This window comes from Ranitomeya variabilis, chromosome 5, assembly GCF_051348905.1.
Source record: "Ranitomeya variabilis isolate aRanVar5 chromosome 5, aRanVar5.hap1, whole genome shotgun sequence".
Taxonomy (NCBI): domain Eukaryota; kingdom Metazoa; phylum Chordata; class Amphibia; order Anura; family Dendrobatidae; genus Ranitomeya; species Ranitomeya variabilis.
In genome coordinates this window covers 130,889,358-130,911,130 of record NC_135236.1, presented here as the reverse complement: position 1 = coordinate 130,911,130, position 21,773 = coordinate 130,889,358, and the positions used below count along the sequence as shown (strand labels likewise).

General features: G+C 43.1%; 1 protein-coding gene across 1 annotated transcript in view; it reads right to left on the bottom strand.

Moving 5' to 3' along the window:
- LOC143773406 (uncharacterized) overlaps positions 1-18,733 on the bottom strand; it is a 97,940-nt gene extending 79,207 nt beyond the window's left edge. Inside the window, exon 1 of the mRNA XM_077260866.1 lies at positions 18,658-18,733. The gene's annotated coding sequence lies outside the window, so the exon portion shown is untranslated. The remainder of the gene's footprint in view (positions 1-18,657) is intronic.
- Between the last annotated feature and the right edge of the window lie 3,040 nt (positions 18,734-21,773).

The following is a 21,773-nucleotide window of genomic DNA, read 5'->3' as shown; positions in this document are numbered from 1 at the left end:
CAGTGGGCATGGCCCAGCTTCCAATCCAAGGATTAGGTAAATTAACCCCGGAACAGCTAGATAAAATCTAGCAGACGCCAATGAGCAAATAGTGGTCAAAAGCGGAATTACCGCTGTCTGTCGGACGACCTGGTCTGAACAGCGTCCGACATGACAAAATTGCACAACAACTTTCAGGGTCCAATTTCTTCTCTTACCCTTGGGAAAATAAAAAATTGGGGGTGAAAAGATCATTTTTGTGAAAAAATATGATTTTTTATTTTTACGGCTCTGCACTATAAACTTCTGTGAAGCACTTGGTGGGTAAAAGTGCTCACCACACATCTAGATAAGGTTCATAGGGGGTATACTTTCCAAAATGATGTCATTTGTGGGGGGTTTCATTGTTTAGGCCATCAGGGGTTCTCCAAACGCAACATGGCGTCCCATCTCAATTCCAGTCAATTTTGCATTGAAAAGTCAAATGGCGCTCCTTCCCTTCCGAGCTCTGCTATGCACCCAAACAGTGGTTTACCCCCACATATGGAGTATCAGCATACTCACGACAAATTGTACAACAACTTTTGGGGTCCATTTTCTCCTGTTACCTTTGGTAATATAAAACAAATTGGAGCTGAAATAAATTTTGTGTGAAAAAAAGTTAAATGTTCATTTTTATTTAAACATTCCAAAAATTCCTGTGAAACACCTGAAGGGTTAATAAACTTCTTGAATGTGGTTTTAAGTACCTGGAGGGGTGCAGTTTTTAGAATGGTGTCACACTTGGGAATTTTCTATCATATAGACCCCTCAAAATGACTTCAAATGAGATGTGTTCCCTAAAAAAAAATGGTGTTGTAAAGATGAGAAATTGCTGGTCAAATTTTAACCCTTATAACTCCCTAACAAAACAAAATTTTGGTTCCAAAATTGTGCTGATGTAAAGTAGACATGTGGGAAATGTTACTTATTAAGTATTTTGTGTGACATATCTCTGTGATTTAAGGGCATAAAAATTCAAAGTTGGAAAATTGCGAAATTTTCAAAATTTTCGCCAAATTTCCATTTTTTTCACAAATAAACGCAAGTTATATCAGAGAAATTTTACCACTATCATGAAGTACAATATGTCTCGAGAAAACTTTGTCAGAATCACCAAGATCCGTTGAAGCGTTCCAGAGTTATAACCTCATAAAGGGACAGTGGTCAGAATTGTAAAAATTGGCCCTGTCATTAACGTGCAAACCACCCTCAAGGCTTAAGGGGTTAAAAAGATCATTAGAAAGGTCTTTGTACTGTCCCCTCATATATTTATACATTAAAATAAGATCACCCCTTAGCCTTTGTTTTTACAAACTAAATAGCCCCAAGTGTAATAATCTATCTTGGTATTACAGACCCCCCAGTCCTCTAATAACCTTGGTCGTTCTTCTCTGCACCCGCTGTAGTTCAGCTACAGTATGTCTTTCTTATACACCGAAGAGCAGAACTGTACACAGTATTCTAAGTGTGGTCGAACTAGTGACTTGTATAGAGGTAAAATTATGTTCCCCTCATGAGCATCTATGCCTCTTTTAATGCATCCCATTATTTTATTTTCCTTTGTCGCAGCTGCCTGACACTGGCCGCTAAATGTGAGTTTGTCATCCACCCATACACGCAGGTCTTTTTCATTGACAGTTTTGCCCAGAGTTTTAGAATTAAGCACATAGCTATCCATCTTATAATACAAAGCTAGGATGGTTGCTAATACTAGAAAAGATCTAAAAAAGATCTAAACAAACTGGAACTATGGACAGCAACTAACAGTATGGTTTTTAGCAGGGAGAAATGCAAATTTCAACGTGTTCGCAAGAAAAATGAAAAAAGTATATACAGAATGGGTGGGATAAGGCTAAGCAAAACCAGATGTGAGAAAGATTTGCATATACTACAAATCCCTGGTTAGACCACACATGAAGTACTGTGTACAGTTTTGGGCACCGCTGCTCAGGAAGGATATAATGGAACTAGAGCGAGTGCAAAGGAGACCTTGAGTCTTTAGTGGCTTTGCTATTTAGTTTAGTGTAGGACTCGTAAGCGGGGGGACCCTTGGCATGGGTTACGAGCTTTTGTATTTTGGCCAAAATATCAACCAATACCTCACTATTTTGTATATTTTTTTTGGACTTTATTTTTTAGGTTGCAGCCAAGCCCAAACACATTTGGTCCCTAATCAAAAAGTAGGGGCGTAACTAATAGGCTGTGAACCAGACACTATGCAGTACCATTGTGTGAACAACGCCCTATGTGGGCCTTCATTGTGCAACTGTATATTGGGCAGTTACCCCCTCCAGGAGTGGGTAGGTGGAGAGTGGCTGTTGATCTAGTATTTTGCACCTGTGTTGCTAACATCTTGCTTCATGGGCTGGCTGCACCCTGTAATGCATTTGTTCCAAGATCTGGGCAGGTAAGTGTTGCTGCCTTTTTTTCTGCTGTTGTAAATTGAATTTTTGGAGACCTTGAGTCTTTAGTGGCTTTCCTATTTAGTTTAGTGTAGGACTCGTAAGCGTGGGGACTAGTGTTGAGCGATACCTTCCGATATCGGGAAATATCGAATCGGATTGGATGGGACCGATACCCCAAAAATATCGGGCATCGCCGATTCCGATACCGGAAACCAATGCAAGTCAATGGGACACAAATATCGGAATGAAAATAAACCCTTTCTTTCCTTACACATCCAGTTCGGGAGAGGGGAAGAGTGTGGGCGGTGTGTGGGCGGAGACTGTGCGTGTCTGTGTGTGCGGGCGGGGTCTGTACGGGCCTCTCGGGGGTCTGCGTGGGCCTGCCGGAGCCTGTACGGGCCTCTCGGGGGTCTGTGCGGGCCTGCTGGGGCCTGTACAGGCCTCTCGGGGGTCTGTGTGGGCCTGCCGGGGCATGTATGGGCCTCTTGGGGGTCTGTGCGGGCCTGCCGGGGCCTGTATGGGCCTCTTGGGGGTCTGTGCGGGCCTGCCGGGGGTCTGTATGGGCCTCTCGGGGGTCTATGCGGGCCTGCTGGGGGTCTGTATGGGTCTCACGGGGGTCTGTGCGGGCCTCTCGGGGGTCTTTGTGTCTGTGTGCAGGCATCGTCCGATGGGACTACAAGTCGCATCGGGCTATGCCTGCTACAATGACAGTGATTGACACATTAGCCAATGATGGGACAGTAGTAGTCCCATCATCCGGCTAATGTGCTGAATGTAAAAAAGACAAAACACAAACATACATGCTACATACATATATACATACAACATACTATATACTACATACATACTACATACATACATACAACATACATACAACATTCCACATACATACAACATACATACAACATACATACATACTACATACATACATACAACATACTATATACTACATACATACCGCATACATACATACATACAACATACTACATACATACTAGATACATACATGCAACATACTAGATACATACTCCATACATACATACACACTACATACATACATACAACATACATACAACATACTACATATATACAACATACATACCACATACATACAACATACATACTACATACATACTACATACATAATACATACATAATACATACATACATGCACACAACATACTACATGCATACTACATACATACATACTACATACATACATGCATACAACATACTACATGCATACTACATACATACATACTACATACATACTACATACATACAACATACTACATACATACTACATACTGTACATACATTCATACATACAACTTAGTACATACATACTACTGTACATACATGCAACATACTACATACATACTACATACAATACATTCATACATTACATGCAATACATACATATAGACATACAGTACATATAACATAGAGTACATACTCACCATCATTTGTCACTTTGATCCCCAAATCCAGTTTCATCTGTAAAAAATATTAAAATAACAAACAACCAATATACTCCCTGATCCGCAGAAATCCACGAGTGTCCCATGACGATCTCCCGTGGAGAACAGCAGAATCAGCTGATGCGACCGCTGTTGTGTATCCGCTTTTTGGGCTCCCCTGGTGGTTGCTGGTGGTACTGGTGACTTGTTTGCACTTTGCTTCTTCTGTTCACCTGCTTCCATCAGTGTTTGGGAGTTTCCTATTTAGCCTTGCTCTCCAGTCATTTCCTTGCCGGTCATCATTGTAACCAGAGCCTTCGGTTGCATGTTCCTGCTACTAGTCTGCTGATCAGCTAAGTGGACTTTGTCCTTTTGTTTTGTACCTTTTGTCCAGTTTGCAGTTTTTGTAATTCTCTGTAGCTGGAAGCTCTTGCGGGCTGAAATTGCCACTCCTGTGTCATGAGTTGACACAGGAGTCTTAAAGTAATTTCAGGATGGTTTTTGAAAGGGTTTTCAGTTGACCGTGAAGTCCTCTTTTGTATCCTTCTGCTATCTAGTAAGTGGACCTCTCTTTGCTAAATCTACTTTCATACTGTGTATGTCTTTTCCTCTTAATTCACCGTTATTACATGTGGGGGGCTGCTATCATCTTTTGGGGTATTTCCCTAGAGGTAAGCCAGGTCTGTTTCTTCCTCTACCAGGCATAATTAGTCCTCCGGCTGGCGCGTGGCATATAGGAAGCCGTAGGTATGCTCCCTGGCTACTGTTAGTTGTGTGGTAGATTTAGCTCACGGTCAACTCGAGTTTCCATCACCCGAGAGCTCGTTCATTACTTATGTGTTTTTTACGTTCCCTTGCCATTGGGAACCATGACAGTATGACCGGCCTTCAAAGTGTTAATTGTTTGGGCTGAAGCAGGAGAAAAAGAAGTGTTGAAGGGAAATTTTTTTTTTCTTTCCCTCAGAGTTTTGCTGCCTAGCCCTTAATTGCTGTCTAGCTGCTTCTTACCTCCTCTTAACCCTTGAATGGCTCTGACCTTAGCTGTTTAACATGGATGTCCAGAGTTTGGCTGCAGGTTTAAATAATCTTGCTACGAAGGTTCAAAATTTACAAGATTTTGTTATACATGCTCCTATTTCTGAACCTAAAATCCCTACACCAAAGGTGTTTTCCGGAGATAGATCTCGGTTTTTGAATTTCAAACATAATTGTAAATTATTCCTTTCTCTCAGACCTCACTCCTCAGGAGATCCTGTCCAGCAGGTTAAGATTGTAATCTCTTTGCTGCGAGGTGACCCTCAAAATTGGGCATTTTCATTGGCACCAGGGGATCCTGCGTTGCTCAATGTGGATGCGTTTTTCCTGGCTTTAGGGTTGCTTTATGAGGAACCTAATTTGGAGATTCAAGCTGAAAAAGCTTTGATAGCCCTATCTCAAGGGCAAGATGAAGCGGAGATATACTGCCAAAAATTTCGTAGGTGGTCTGTGCTTACTCAGTGGAATGAGTGCGCCTTAGCGGCAAATTTCAGAGAGGGCCTTTCTGATGCCGTTAAAGATGTTATGGTCGGGTTCCCTGCGCCTACAGGTCTGAATGAGTCCATGACAATGGCAATTCAGATTGATCGGCGTTTGCGGGAGCGCAAACCCGTGCACCATTTGGCGGTATCTTCTGAAGAGACGCCAGAGAAAATGCAATGTGACAGTTATGTCCAGAAGCGAGCGGCAGAATTATAGGCGTAAAAATGGGTTATGCTTCTATTGTGGTGATTCTGCTCATGTTATATCGGCATGCTCTAAGCGTACTAGGAAGGTTGACAAGTCCATTTCAATTGGCACTTTACAGTCCAAATTTATTTTGTCTGTAACCTTGATTTGTTCATTATCAGTTATTACCGTGGATGCCTATGTGGACTCGGGCGCTGCTCTGAGTCTTATGGACTGGTCCTTTGCCAGGCGCTGTGGGTTTGATTTAGAGCCTCTGGAAGTCCCTATACCTCTGAAGGGTATTGATTCTACACCTTTGGCTTGTAATAAACCACAGTTCTGGACGCAAGTGACTATGCGTATGACTCCAGACCATCAGGAGGTGATTCGCTTCCTTGTGTTGTACAATTTACATGATGTTTTGGTGCTTGGATTACCATGGTTACAGTCTCATAACCCAGTCCTTGACTGGAAGGCTATGTCTGTGTTAAGCTGGGGATGTCGGGGGGCTCATTGGGACACTCCTATGGTGTCCATTTCGTCATCTATTCCATCTGAGATTCCGGCATTTTTGTCTGATTATCGTGATATTTTTGAAGAGCCTAAGATTGGTTCACTCCCTCCTCACAGGGATTGTGATTGCGCCATAGATCTGATTCCTGGCAGTAAATTTCCAAAGGGTCGTTTGTTTAACCTATCTGTACCTGAACATGCTGCTATGCGCGAGTATATTAAGGAGTCCCTGGAAAAGGGACATATTCGTCCTTCTTCATCACCTTTAGGAGCCGGTTTTTTCTTTGTCTCTAAAAAGGATGGCTCTCTGAGGCCTTGTATTGATTATCGTCTCCTGAATAAAATTACAGTCAAATATCAGTATCCGTTGCCTTTGCTGACTGATTTGTTTGCTCGCATAAGGGGGGCTAAGTGGTTCTCTAAGATTGATCTTCGTGGGGCGTATAATTTGGTGCGAATTAAGAAGGGGGATGAGTGGAAGACCGCATTTAATACGCCTGAGGGCCATTTTGAGTATTTGGTAATGCCTTTCGGCCTTTCTAATGCACCTTCTGTCTTTCAGTCCTTAATGCATGATATTTTCCGGGAATATTTGGATAAATTTATGATTGTGTACTTGGATGATATTTTGATTTTTTCTGATGACTGGGAGTCTCATGTTCAGCAGGTCAGGAGGGTTTTTCAGGTTTTGCGGGAGAATTCTTTGTGTGTAAAGGGTTCAAAGTGTGTTTTTGGGGTTCAAAAAATTTCATTTTTGGGGTATATTTTTTCCCCTTCTTCTATTGAGATGGACCCTGTCAAGGTTCGGGCTATTTACGACTGGACGCAGCCTACTTCTCTGAAGAGTCTCCAGAAATTCTTGGGCTTTGCTAATTTTTATCGTCGATTTATAGCTGGTTTTTCTGGCGTTGCTAAACCTCTGACGGATTTGACTAAAAAGGGTGCTGATGTTGCCAATTGGTCCCCTGCTGCCGTGGAGGCCTTTCGGGAGCTTAAGCGCCGCTTTTTGTCTGCCCCTGTGTTGCGCCAGCCTGATGTTTCTCTTCCCTTTCAGGTTGAGGTCGATGCTTCTGAGATCGGAGCGGGGGCGGTTTTGTCGCAGAAAAGTTCCGACTGCTCAGTGATGAGACCTTGTGCGTTCTTTTCGCGAAAATTTTCGGCCGCCGAGCGAAACTATGATGTTGGTAATCGGGAGCTTTTGGCCATGAAGTGGGCATTTGAGGAGTGGCGTCATTGGCTTGAGGGTGCCAGACATCAGGTGGTAGTTTTGACTGATCACAAGAATTTAATTTATTTGGAGTCTGCCAGGCGCCTGAATCCTAGACAGGCACATTGGTCGTTGTTCTTTTCCCGGTTTAATTTTGTGGTCTCATACTTACCGGGTTCTAGGAATGTGAAAGCAGATGCTCTTTCTAGGAGTTTTGAGCCTGACTCTCCTGGGAATTCTGAACCTGCTGGTGTCCTTAAGGATGGAGTGGTTTTGTCTGCTGTCTCTCCAGATTTGCGACGTGCTTTGCAAGAATTTCAGGCGGATAGACCTGATCATTGTCCGTCTGGTAGACTGTTTGTTCCTGACGAGTGGACCACTAGAGTCATCTCGGAAGTTCATTCTTCTACTCTGGCAGGTCATCCGGGAATTTTTGGCACCAGAGATTTGGTGGCTAGATCCTTCTGGTGGCCTTCCCTGTCTCGAGATGTGCGTGTTTTTGTGCAGTCTTGCGATGTGTGTGCTCGGGCCAAGCCTTGTTGTTCTAGGGCTAGTGGGTTGTTGTTGCCCTTGCCTATTCCGAAGAGGCCTTGGACGCACATCTCTATGGACTTTATCTCGGATCTCCCTGTTTCTCAGAAGATGTCTGTCATCTGGGTGGTGTGTGACCGTTTTTCTAAAATGGTTCATTTGGTGCCATTGCCTAAGTTGCCTTCCTCATCTGAGTTGGTCCCTCTGTTTTTTCAAAATGTGGTTCGCTTGCATGGTATTCCGGAAAACATCGTTTCTGACAGGGGTACCCAGTTCGTGTCTAGATTTTGGCGGGCAGTCTGTGCCAGGTTGGGCATTGATTTGTCCTTTTCGTCTGCATTCCATCCTCAGACCAATGGCCAGACGGAGCGAACTAATCAAACTTTGGAGACTTATTTGAGGTATTTTGTGTCTGCGGATCAGGATGATTGGGTTGCCTTTCTGCCGTTGGCGGAGTTTGCTCTTAATAATCGGGCTAGTTCTGCCACTTTGGTTTCTCCTTTCTTTTGCAATTCAGGGTTTCATCCGCGTTTTTCATCTGGTCAGGTTGAATCTTCGGATTGTCCTGGAGTGGATGCGGTGGTGGATCGGTTGCATCGGATTTGGGGACAAGTGGTGGATAATTTGGAATTGTCCCAGGAGAGGACTCAGCAGTTTGCTAACCGTCGTCGTCGTGTTGGTCCCCACCTTCGCGTTGGGGACTTGGTGTGGTTGTCTTCCCGTTTTGTCCCTATGAGGGTTTCTTCTCCCAAATTTAAGCCTCGGTTCATCGGTCCTTATAGGATTTTGGAGATTCTTAACCCTGTTTCCTTTCGTTTGGACCTCCCGGCATCTTTCGCTATCCATAATGTGTTCCATCGGTCGTTGTTGCGGAGATATGTGGTTCCTTCTACTGAACCTCCTGCTCCTGTGCTGGTGGAGGGTGAATTGGAGTACGTCGTGGAGAAGATCTTGGACTCCCGTATTTCCAGATGGAGACTTCAATATCTGGTTAAATGGAAAGGCTATGGTCAGGAAGATAATTCTTGGGTAACTGCCTCTGATGTTCATGCCTCGGATTTGGTTCGTGCCTTTCATAGGGCTCATCCAGATCACCCTGGCGGTTCTTGTGAGGGTTCGGTGCCCCCTCCTTAAGGGGAGGGTACTGTTGTGTATCCGCTTTTTGGGCTCCCCTGGTGGTTGCTGGTGGTACTGGTGACTTGTTTGCACTTTGCTTCTTCTGTTCACCTGCTTCCATCAGTGTTTGGGAGTTTCCTATTTAGCCTTGCTCTCCAGTCATTTCCTTGCCGGTCATCATTGTAACCAGAGCCTTCGGTTGCATGTTCCTGCTACTAGTCTGCTGATCAGCTAAGTGGACTTTGTCCTTTTGTTTTGTACCTTTTGTCCAGTTTGCAGTTTTTGTAATTCTCTGTAGCTGGAAGCTCTTGCGGGCTGAAATTGCCACTCCTGTGTCATGAGTTGACACAGGAGTCTTAAAGTAATTTCAGGATGGTTTTTGAAAGGGTTTTCAGTTGACCGTGAAGTCCTCTTTTGTATCCTTCTGCTATCTAGTAAGTGGACCTCTCTTTGCTAAATCTACTTTCATACTGTGTATGTCTTTTCCTCTTAATTCACCGTTATTACATGTGGGGGGCTGCTATCATCTTTTGGGGTATTTCCCTAGAGGTAAGCCAGGTCTGTTTCTTCCTCTACCAGGCGTAGTTAGTCCTCCGGCTGGCGCGTGGCATATAGGAAGCCGTAGGTATGCTCCCTGGCTACTGTTAGTTGTGTGGTAGATTTAGCTCACGGTCAACTCGAGTTTCCATCACCCGAGAGCTCGTTCGTTACTTATGTGTTTTTTACGTTCCCTTGCCATTGGGAACCAGGACAGACCGCTCTCTAGGGGCTCCAGGAATACAATGACGGGAGGAAGGTATCCTTCCGCACTGTATTCCTCCGCCACTGTAAAAAAATAGTCCCTAGTCTCACTTTTGGCATTGCTGTGTGAGAAAGTTCCCACACAGCTTTTGCCATAAAGTGAGTCCAGTGAACTATGGTAACCTCTCAGTGATGCACTGCAGGAGCCATTGTCTCCTGTCAGTGTGTCACTGAAGATCCTATAGAGCAGTGACATCACCCGATGTCACTGTTGTATAGGGGAGATCGTCGTGGGACACTCGTTATTAATTGGACTGCGTTGGACAGGGAGTATACGGTTTATTATTTTACGCTTTTTGCAGGTGCTGAAGTATGGTAAGGAGGGTTAAATGAAGAATATTAAAATACTTTTTTCTGGCTGTGTCTATATTTTTTTTAACTCTTTCAGTACTGTAGGATTAATAATGGATAGGCGTCTTATTGATGCCTCTCCATTATTAACCCAGCTTAATGTCACCTTACAATAGCAAGGTGACATTAACCCCTTATTACCCCATATCCCACCACTACATGGGAGTGGGAAGAGAGGGGCTAAGTGCCGGAATTGGCGCATCTTACAGACGCGCCATTTCTGGGGTGGCTGCGGACTGGTATTTGTAGCCGGGGGGGGGGGGCAATATCTATGGCCCCTCTCTAGGCTATGAATATCTGCCCGCAGCTGTCTGCGTAGCCTTTCTGGCTATAAAATATAGGGGGACCCCACGTCATTTTTTTGGGGGTCCCCCCTATTTTAATAGCCAGTAAAGGCTGCGCAGACAGCTGCGGACTGATATTCATAGCCTGGGAGGGGCCATGGGTATTTCCAGGCTACAAATATTGGCCCCCGGCCGTCGGCTTTCCCCCTCTGGCGCAGAAAATTGTGCAGGAGCCCACGTCGTTTGTTTTCCTGTTTTTTTCTTTATGTTCATTTATCAACATCGGCCTATCTATGGATATATCTATCTATAGATATATCTATAGATACAAAGATGTTTCTATCCATATATCTATCTGGCTAATTTCACACATCAGGTAATTGCCGTCAGGCACAATCCGGCGAGTTTTGAAAAAAAACGATCCGTTTTTTTTCTGCTGGATCCGTTTTTTCTCATAGAGTTGTATGAGCGCTGGATTGCGCCTAATGGCCACCGTAAATAGGGTCTTATCTGAGAAATACAATGAGCTTAAAACTCAAATTAAATTCACCTGTTTCATCTGTAAAAACAGCATATAATGTGAAGTCAGCTGCAGCAGATCCATGGGTCAGCAAGTAAGCATCAGACATCAAGAGGTAAAAAGGAGTTAGTGGATAATCTCTGCTCTGCCGACAAGATCAAGATGTGTTTCGAAGTACAGTTACTTCTTTTTCTGGAAAAAAACCACATGATACAGAAATTGCATAACAGTGACATGCCCCATTCCGGTCTGGATAGTACAGCTGAGCGGGAAGCCTTGGCAGTGCTGAAGGAACTGTTGAAGGAACAAATTTCTAAAAAACAAGGTATGCTCCCTAAAAATATTCTGCCCAGATTGACGAGGTTTCCCTGTTTTGTCACTTTGCCCAGAAGTTGAGCTATTCACGGGACTCTTCATTGACGACTTTCGGAAAATCTCACCACAACATTGACACAATAACCTCAATAAGCAAAAATAAAAAACTAGAGAAACACAGCCAGCTCACTGATCTACACAGGTGCTTGGAACTTCATCTCGGACCAGGATGAGTTAATGTAACAGCGATAAGAATAGGCGTTCCAGCTCCATAAAATTTCAATGCTTTATTCGTCCATTTAAAAATTAGTGCAACATAGTGAATCCTTGCCTCTATGCGAATGTCCCAGTACAGAGTACATGCGACGCGTTTCGATCGTACCCGATCTTAATCAATGCATGGTTTCTTGGAGATTGCGGTGATTGTTATCAAGTGTTCACGGACCAATCCTATGGACAATTCAAGTCACATGACTGTTACCGCAGGTCCTGAACACACAATCTCCACCGCAGCTGCAAGAATTACATCTAACTGCGGTAAGATAGCAATAACCGACAGAATATTTCTAACAATATATACAAATAAAAATACACTAATGCAATAAATAACTAACAATAATGATACATGATTTCATTTTTTCGATTGAGACCAAGTGGATATCTGGTTCGCAGGTTATAGATCCAGAAAGCTTCTCTAGTTAGAAGCTGTCTTTTAACATTTCCACCCCGCTGAGATAAATTAACATGCTCTATGCCTTGAATCGTCATCGTAGAAGTGTCTCCTGAATGGTGCATGGTAAAATGTTTGGCAACAGCTGATAAGTTCCTATTTAGAGTATTGCTACTCCCCAGATCCCTCAAATGCTCCGATATTCTGGTTTTCAACTTTCTCGTGGTGCATCCTATGTATGCTACATTGCACTTGGTACAGTCAATTTTGTAAACTACATTGCTTGTGTGGCAATTAATAAAGTTCTTAATATAAAAGGTTTTGATTTTGTCCTTATCCTGAAACGTGTTTTATCGGTGCGTTTCGACAAGTGCTACAAGCAGTAACACCACACTTGTAAAAGCCCTTACATTGGAGGATCTTCAGGATCTATCCACACAGGGTGCGACAGGATCCTCACAAAACAAGGAGGGGTATGCATAATAAAAACAAGTACAATAATCTTAAACAATACAAGTCACAACGGGTACAGGAGGAGAGAGGACCCTGCCCGCGAGGGCTCACAATCTACAAGGGATGGGTGAGAATACAGTAGGCGAGGGTAGAGTTATGTTCCCTTTCACCAAACCTTCTCTCAGAATACTGCTCTGGCTCTACAATACCTCTTTCTTTTGGTTAAATGGGCAAGACTCATTTTAAGAGTACGATCCTACGATTCTCGTGCTAAACCAAACATGTGGACATGATGCAGAGCATAGGACTGAAACAAGTCTTGTTTGGAATATTGGGTTCTCATTTAAATGACAGATAAATGTATAGCATGGTGTGAAATTGTTATAGAAAGAAAATCTAATATTTCCTCCTGAAGGATGAGAGTGCTACATTCTGTGACAGAAATGATGCAAAAATCTGCAATCTATATCCTCTGGCTGATGTCCATGTTACCTTGAAAGTCCAACATCAGCATTCTCCTCTGAGCTAGGAGGACAATGCTGAGTCATGCTCTGACCTTACAGAGCTTACAGACTTAATATTCACAGGCTTGGTGATGCATGGGTAGTGACAGCTACAAATTACAACTTCACATTTTTCTCCTTTACCAAATTATCTCAGAGGTTAAGGTTTTGTACAAAATTACATTGTATCTTGCAAAGAATGTATTTCTATCAGTCAGGCCCTAATCAATTGGATAAGGACAGGGCGGTTTGGAGACAGTTTGCTGCATAGAATAAACTGTACTTGCCAATTCTGCCAAAAGGGAAGTTTTCTTGGACTGCTGGAAGAGTAGACAACTTTTCGGATGCAGCAAGCTGTGCATGTTCATTTAGAGGGCATGAAAGAAAAATGCACTAAATGTATGCGAAGAGGTAAGTAGCTACTAGTGATGAGCTAGTATACTCGTTGCTCAGGTCTTCCCAAGCACGCTCGGGTGGTCTCCGAGTATTTGTGACTGCTCAGAGATTTAGTTTTTCTTGCCGCAGCTGTATGATTTGTGGCTACTAGACAACTTGATTACAAGTGGGGATTCCCTAGCAACCAGACAACCCCCACATGTACTCTGGCTGGCTAGTAGCTGTAAATCATGCAGCTGTGTCAACAAAAACTAAATCTCCAAGCAGTCTCAAATACTTGGAGACCACCCGAGCATGCTCGGGAAAACCCGAGCAACGAGTATACTCGCTCATCACTAGTAGCTACATATCTGGTCTGAAGTCCATATTGTTTAGGGTCCAGAATATGATGGCGGTGGATGTGGAAGCATTAGGCCAATGGATAGGCTTACCCTGGAAGGGTGTAACCAAGTGGTCACCTGGTCTTTCCTAGAGCCTCTAGTGGTGAGGATAGGCTTAAGCTGTTAGGGTAGCCACCAGGTGCCAATGGCAGCCAGTGTCTGAGCCTGCAGCAAACTGACCTATGGGTTAGAGGCACAATATGAAGCACAGAGAGTGTAGGAAGATGGACCGGGCTAGTGGTCCCTCTTGTGTGTCTGGGTCAGAACTGTTGGGGCTGTCACCATTGTTGCCGGATGAAAGACTTCCTGACTGGAGCAGACCTTTGCACCTGACTGATGGGAAGGTTCTCAGATAAAAGGGACTGAGCGTGTGAGAATGGGGCTTCTGGCAGGTACCCAGCATGTGCGACAAGAAAAATTGACTCCCTCTCTGCTGACGGACGCCAATTGACAGGTCCGCATGATCTGACTACGGTCCCCGCTCAGACAGACCTTGCTTCCGAAAGGGACATTTCCTCGCCACCCTCTGACCCCAAAAGTGTTTACCGGACTGTGCTTCTGACAACCGCAGACGTGCCGCGCAGTACCGATCCCGCGGTGTACGCTGAGTACAGGAGTGAGATTGCAGCCTACTCTCCTGGACTGTGCACTTCACCAGCGGTGCTACAAACTTGCTCGCGAACAGAACACAAAAAGTTAAATGTTAATTTTTTCCTTCCACATTCCAAAAATTCCTGTGACGCAACTTCTCGAATGTTGTTATGAGCACCTTGAGTGGTGTAGTGTTTAGAATGGTGTCAATTTTGGATATTTTCTGTCATATAAACCCCTCAACGTCACTTCAAATATGATGCGGTCCCTAAAAAAATTATGTTGTTGGAAAAATTTGAAATTGCAGGTCACCTTTTAACCCTTATAACTTCCTAACTCCCCAAAAAATTACATTTATTAACTATTTTGTGTGATGTGACGCTCTGATTTAAGGGCATAAAAGATAAAAGTTTGAACATTGCTCAATTTTCACCAAATTTCCATTTTTTTAAAATAAATAAACGACTCACATCAAAACATTTTTACCACTACCATGAAGTAAAATATGTTAAGAAGAAACTTTCTCAAAATCAGTGGGATCCGTTGAAGCGTTATAGAGTTGTAACCGCATAAAGTGACAGCGGTCAGAATTGTAAAAATTGACCTGGCCATTAACGTGCAAACAGCCTTGGGGGTAAAGGGGTTAAAAACCAGACATAATCCAATAATCATGTTGTTTTAAGGGGTGAAAAACAGACTGTGTTATATCCTGAATGAGCCCTTAAAGTTATTATTTTGGAATTATAACACTAATATACAAAAGTATAAATGCTAAAATATTATGATTTATCAGCAATATCTTACAACAGCTCTGTACAAATCCATTAAGGATTACAGTATCGATATACCGTAGTTCATATAAAGAAAAAATATGGTATGTTTTATAACAACCTATTCTCATGTAGAAACATTTCTTATAGGCACCATAGGACAGCACAGAGTGGCAACTAGGGTTGAGCGAAACGGATCGTTCATATTCAAAAGTCGCCGACTTTTGGCAAAGTCGGGTATCGTGAAACCCGACCCGACTCCAGAGTGGGATCGGCCACGTGGTCGGCGATCTTGGCGCCAAAGTCGCGTTTTGTATGACACCTTCCCCGCCATTTTTTCAGCCAATAAAGGAGTGTGGGCAGCGTGATGACATAGGTTCCGGCCAGCGTCATAGAGCCATATTACCGTTTGGGCTGCAGTGATTTCCGCAGTCAAACACAACACATGCTTTGCACGGAGGAGAGAGAGAGAGAGAGAGAGAAAATACACATTGACTTGCATTGGGTTTCGTGTTCCGGTCCGGAACCCGACTTTACAGTAGAATCGGCCGATTTCACGCGATCCGACTTTCGAGAAGGTTGGGTTTCACAAAACCCAACTCGACCCTAAAAAAGCAAAAGTCGCTCAACCCTAGTGGCAACGGCTCCGTGTGCATAAAGCTGAATTTGGCAGATAAACCCATTTTCCTATTTGTTTATTTTTTATTTGGATTTATACCATTGACATCTAACATCCTGTAAGAAAATGACTAACTATAGAAACAAGTTTTGTTCTATATTTTGTCCACAGTTTATTTTTTTGCATTTCTCTGTTCATTTACATTTTAACTTGCTAGTTATTATGCCGCTTGATGCAAATCCTTTCGTTATACATCACAGATGGCTACATTGACCTTTCGGTTTTCTTTTCATTTGCTGGTACAATTTTATTTCCTTCATTGATTGCAAGTCATCCAAGTCTCAAGGCTAAAAACAACCTCCATTACATTAAATGAACAAGCAATGGTTGAAATGCAATGTATTCTAAACCTAACTTTTTTTAGTTTAATGGAAGTTTACCATCCCCAAAATACATATTGAACCAAATATACAGTTATATAGGGGACTTAGCCCCTATAAAAATCATACTAGCACTGCACATTTTAGTGGTAATGTTACCGAGGAAACTAATTTTAATTCAAATGCAAATGAGGGGGCTTTAATGCATCCATGAGGCCAAGAGCTTAGTGTGTAGTTATGCCATCTCAATTAGCATTTTGGGGATTTCCCTCACTTTGGATTTATAACACTCGATAAAGGGTTGTGACTTGTAGGATCGCTACTTCCAACAGGTGGCACTATAGAGTTAAGTCCTCTTTTTCTCAGAAGAGACAATTTGCATATTTAATTTCCCAGAAGAGCATTGCACGGCGACTAAGCCTCCTTACCTTGACAAGCCAGCTGGTATGTCACTCTCCATAAGGAGAAACGTTACCCCTTAGACCCAAGTCCAGAGCCTCTCATCTAGCCATATCAGTTCTCATGCTTCGCACTGACGAGGGCCAACAGCCCGAAACACCAAGTCTGCGAACTGAGATACTGATTTGGCTTTTATCCTAAGTCATATTGCACGACTCGTTAAAGGGTTGATTGTGACTTGTAGGATCGCTACTTCCAACAAGTGGCGCTATAGAGTTAAGTCCTCTTTTTCTCAGAAGAGGCAATTTGCATATTTAATTGAGAGGTGTAATTCGTAAAATAGGGTCACTTATGGGGGGTTCTGCTGTTTTGGCACCTCATGGGATCTCCCAGTAGGTCATGGCACCTGCAAATCATAACAGTAACATCTGGCGCTCCTTCACTTCTGAGCTCTGCCATGTGCCCAAACAGTGGTTTACCCCCACATATGGGTTATCAGCATACTCAGGACAAATTGCACAATAACTCTTGGGGTCCAATTTCTTCTGTTACCCTTGGAAAAATAAAAAAATTGGAGGCAAAATGTTCATTTTTGTGGAAAAAATATGATTTATTTTTACAGCTCTACGTTTTAAACTTCTGTGAGGCACTTGGGGGTTCAAAGTGCTTACCACACTCCTAGATAAGTTCCCCGGGGGGTCTAGTTTACAAAATGTGGTCATTTGTGGGGGATTTATACTGTTTAGGCACATCAAGGGCTCTCCAAACGCGACAGGATGCCGGCAGACCATTCCATCAAAGTCTGCATTCCAAAACGTCACTACTTCCCTTCCGAACCCCGATGTGTGCCCATACAGTAGTTTTCTCCCACATATGGGGTATCAGCGTACTCAGGACAAATTAGACAGCAACTTTTGGATCCAATTTCTCCTGTTATCCTTTGGAAAAAAAATTGGTGACTAAAAGATCATATTTGTGGAAAAAATATGATTTTTTATTTTCACACCCGGGTATTATAAACTTTAGTGAGACACCTGTTTGTTCAAAGTTCTCACCACACATTTATATAAGTTCCTTGGGAGGTTTAGTTTCCAAAATGGGGTCAATTGTGGGGGATTTCTACTTTTTAGGCACATCAGGGACTCTCCAAATGCGATATGGCATCCAACCTCAATTCCAGCCAATTATGCATTGAAAAAGTCAAACGGCGCTCCTTCCCTTCCGAGCTCTGCCATGCGCCCAAACAGTGGTCCCCCCTGACATATGGGGTATCAGCATACTCTGGACAAATTGCACAATAACTCTTGTGTCCAATTTCTTCTGTTACCCTTGGGAAAATAAAACATTGGGGCAAAATATCATTTTTATGATTTTTTATTTTACGCCGCTACCTTATAAACGTCTGTGAAGCACTTGGGATTCAAAGTACTCACCACACATCTAGATAAGGGGGTCTAGTTTCCAAAATACCACTTGTGAGGGGTTTCCACTGTTTAGGCACATCAGGGGCTCTCCGAATACGACATGGCGTCCGATCTTAATTCCAGCCAATTTTGCATTGAAAAAGTCAAATAGCGCTCCTTCCCTTCCGAGCTCTGCCTTGCGCCCAAACAGTGGTTTAAAGAAGACCAAGAAAAAAGGATATGCATAACACTGGGATCAACCCTCAAAAAATAACAACTTTATTAATACATAGGCATATCAAAACAAGACATACATTTAAAAACATTTAAAAAGCCAAAAAACAGCATATGGCTAGTAAGCCACATGCCACCCCCCCAGACAAATGGAAATAAATGTCACTGAGCACCACACACTGTGTAATATCAATTCCAAAATAACGCACACATATATGAATTCAAGTATGCATACTCATCCGCTACCAGCTATGCTCTATGGGCTTAAATTACAACAATTGCAGAACCTTATCAACAGTAACAAAGTAAATAGAGTATTGCCAAAAAATCTGGGACTAGGATAACTCCGTTTTAGATCAACGTATGCCCCACAAAGGAAACCATCCAATTACGAAAAAACATATAACCCAGGACTCGGGGATAAAGACAAGTCCAAGAGACCTAGAGTCCAAGAAAATAAAAAAATAAAAAAATATATATATACCAGGTAGGGATGCGAGAATGCAATATAAGGTGCTCGTGCTGGGGGGGACTAGAACCGTTACAAGAGCGTCTTCCTCAGGGGAGATGTAGAATGAGCAACCGAAGCTTATTTTAATACAGCCAGGTAATGAGATGTAACGAGTCTCACCTGTGGGCATGCACTGGCGTGCAGAAATCTGGAGGCATATGCGGACCAGCATACACTTCCGGTTCGCCGAGTGACCTCACCGCAGCTGCGCAGTGGATAATCACTGCTGTGTTTCCGGGGCTGCAAAGTCGTGCGCGCAGTCCCGGGCCAGAAGTAACCATAGGAACGATGATGCTCAATTAGTTTAAAAGGAGCGCCTGCGCAGATAGAGCAGGCAAAAAGGAAAGCTCACTGGGAGTCAAGGAGACACTGGGCAGTAAACAAATAAATACAAACACAAAAGCGGCACGCATACTGCAGGTTGGTCCCAGGCTCTTACATAATAAGGAGTTACTGCTAAGTTACTGCTGTATTATCAAGGCTGAAAAATGATATACACAGTCCCGGTTTTAGAGGTTGCCAAGGGAACGGCGACGCAGCGATGGTTCAAAAAAGGCGCCTGTGCACATGAAGCAGACAAGGCAGAAACTCCCACACGCCTAGGGGGTAAACACAAAGCGCCTGCGCAGTGCAATTATCTTGCTGTGTGAGTCCATACATATTAAGACGCATACATCACTGAGAGATGAAGGGTATAGATCAAAAGCTACATTGAGCAGCTAAGAGAGCACATGTAAAACGGTATACCTGGGATACGATCGAGGGGATATAGAGGAGTATTCCTCCTGTCTTTATTGATTGTAAAAGTAAGAAGCACAATCCCGACTTATCAGTTATGATACATGTGACAGCTCAGAATAAAAGCAGAGGCTGCGCCCACGCGTCTGTACCAAGCAGTAAGGGTCAAACTCCCATCAAGTAGGAGGCCTTGAGGAAAAGTAGATGGATGCCCGCGCGATACAACAAGCTCACACTATGAAAACGCAGGCGAACCAATGTATTTAAAATTTGAGAAACTCATTCCCATTATAGTATCCGCACGGTGCAAAAAATCCACCCAATGAGTGCATATGTAAGAATGATCCATGAGCGCACTCAGTGCTAAACTGAGATGGTATACCTATTAGGGATTAGTATCAGGAGGGGACATAATATATGTAACAGTGCCAGAGCGCACACAGCACACAATATTGAACTACATCGGTATACCCATTAGTGGTTAATATCAAAGAGAAACATAGAAAGTAAATGATGTGATCCTCATAATACATGTATATTATTTATTTTCCTGAGAAGAGTACAAATCACTGACATGCTATAAACCATCAACAGAATACAAACTAACCAGGGATACCAAAAAACAGGGCAAAGCTGGCAGCAGACATAAGATTACAATGAGCAAGGTGTACAATTAATAACTAGATGACCGAGGCCAACGTTCCAAAGGATGAAAGACCAGTAGTTCTGAGGGTCCATAATATTTCTTCATCTCCTACCTAAGGAAAGAGACGTTCAAAAGATCTAAAATGGGATATAAAAAGAGAGACAAGGGTAAACATTAATAAAGGAAGGAACCCAAACTCTCACCGTGGCTCTCAGACACCCCTAGGATGGTGGCCAGGAGGTCTCGTAACCTTAGGGATGAGCTTGTGTCAAGCCATTTCAGACATATAACTACTAGGACTAGGTCGCCGTTCCCTTGGCAACCCCAAAACCGGGACTGTGTATATCATTTTTCAGCCTTGATAATATAGCAGTAACTTAGCAGTAACTCATTATTATGTAAGAGTCTGGGACCAACCTGCAGTATGCGTGCCGCTTTTATGTTTTTATTTATTTGTTTACTGCCCAGTGTCTTGTCTCCTTGACTCCCAGTGAGCTTTCCTTTTTGCCTGCTCTATCTGCGCAGGCGCTCCTTTTAAACTAATTGGGTGTCATCATTCCTATGGTTACTTCTGGACCGGGACTGCGCGCACGACTTTGCAGCCCCGGAAACACAGCAGTGATTATCCACTGCGCAGCTGCGGTGAGGTCACTCGGCGAACCGGAAGTGTATGCTGGTCCACATATGCCTCCAGATTTCTGCACGCCAGTGCATGCCCACAGGTGAGACTTGTTACATCTCATTACCTGGCTGTATTAAAATAAGCTTCGGTTGCTCATTCTACATCTCCCCTGAGGAAGATGCTCTTGTAATGTCGATACGCGTGGGGTTCTAGTCCCCCCCAGCACGAGCACCTTATATTGCATTCTCGCATCCCTACCTGGTATATATATATATTTTTGTATTTTTTTCTTTTCTTGGACTTTAGGTCTCTTGGACTTGTCTTTATCCCCGAGTCCTGGGTTATATGTTTTTTCGTAATTGGATGGTTTCCTTTGTGGGGCATACGTTGATCTAAAACGGAGTTATCCTAGTTCCAGATTTTTGGGCAATACTCTATTTACTTTGTTACTGTTGATAAGGTCCTGCAATTGTTGTAATTTAAGCCCATAGAGCATAGCTGGTAGCGGATGAGTATGCATACTTGAATTCATATATATGTGCATTATTTTGGAATTGATATTACACAGTGTGTGGTGCTCAGTGACATTTATTTCCATTTGTCTGGGGGGGTGGCATGTGGCTTACTAGCCATATGCTGTTTTTTGGCTTTTTAAATGTCTTTAAATGTATGTCTTGTTTTGATATGCCTATGTATTAATAAAGTTGTTATTTTTGGATGGTTGATCCCAGTGTTATGCACATCCTTTTTTCTTGGTCTTCTTTGAATGGATTGTCTTATATGCATATGGTTGATCCCTGATTCATGTATGGTTGTGGTGCCCGCTACCTTGTTTGTACACAAACAGTGGTTTACCCCCACATATGGGGTATCAGCATACTCAGGACAAATTGCACAACAACTTTTGGGGTCCAATTCCTCTTGTTACAATTGGGAAAGTAAAACATTGGGGCCGAAAAGATCATTTTTATGATTTTTTATTTTATGCCGCTATGTTATAAAAGTCGTTGAAGCACTTGGGGGTTCAAAGTGCTCACCAACATTGTATATTTGGATTTGTGTTCAGATTCCCGAGCATTTTTCATCAAAATCAGCAAAATTTTACCAAAGCTCGTGAACTCATAGAGATTCCACTAATGTTTTTGTTAGGACTTTGGCTAGGATAGTGGTGCTGTATGATGAGTGGGGGGACGTGATTGATGAGGGGAAGGGGTGGGGAGATGTCAAAGT